Below are 703 nucleotides of genomic sequence, written 5' to 3' on the forward strand. Positions count from 1 at the left end.
CTTTGCCCATTAGTAACAGAGAAAAATATTTGGTAAAAATTTACATAAATTTACCAAATTAATGAAAATTGTTAAAAATTGACTATAAAGGGCAATAACTCCTTAAGGGGTCAATTGACCATTTAGGTCATGTTGACTTATTTGTAGATCTTACTTTGATGAACATTATCGCTGTTTACAGTTTATCGCTATCTATAATAGTATTCAAGATAATAACCAAAAACAGCAAAATTTCATTAAAAATTACCAATTGGAGGGCAGCAACCCAACAACCGGTTGTCCAATTCATTTGAATATTTCAGGGCAGATATATATTGACGGACGACGACGACGACGAAGCGACGGACGACGACGCCGGACGCTGGACGCCAAGTGATGAGAAAAGCTCACTTGGCCCTTTGGGCCAGGTGAGCTAAAATGAGATGTGGTATGATTGGCAATAACGGTTTATTGTACTTATATTACTTAAATTTATATCTTATACATTGAAGATAGAATTGTTTCTGCTTATAAATGTAGATAATAAAATAGTGCAGGAGAACTAAAATTGGCAAACAATACTATTAGAAAACCAAACGTTTGCCGTATGACGATCTTGTTCACAAAGTATAGTTACCTGTCTATATTCTATTTAAATAACTTCGATTTAAAATTTCAAAATGATTTGTACACTTTGATAAGGGTATTGACCTTTATGTTATTT

The sequence above is a fragment of the Mytilus edulis genome, chromosome 12 (assembly GCF_963676685.1).
Source record: "Mytilus edulis chromosome 12, xbMytEdul2.2, whole genome shotgun sequence".
NCBI lineage: Eukaryota > Metazoa > Mollusca > Bivalvia > Mytilida > Mytilidae > Mytilus > Mytilus edulis.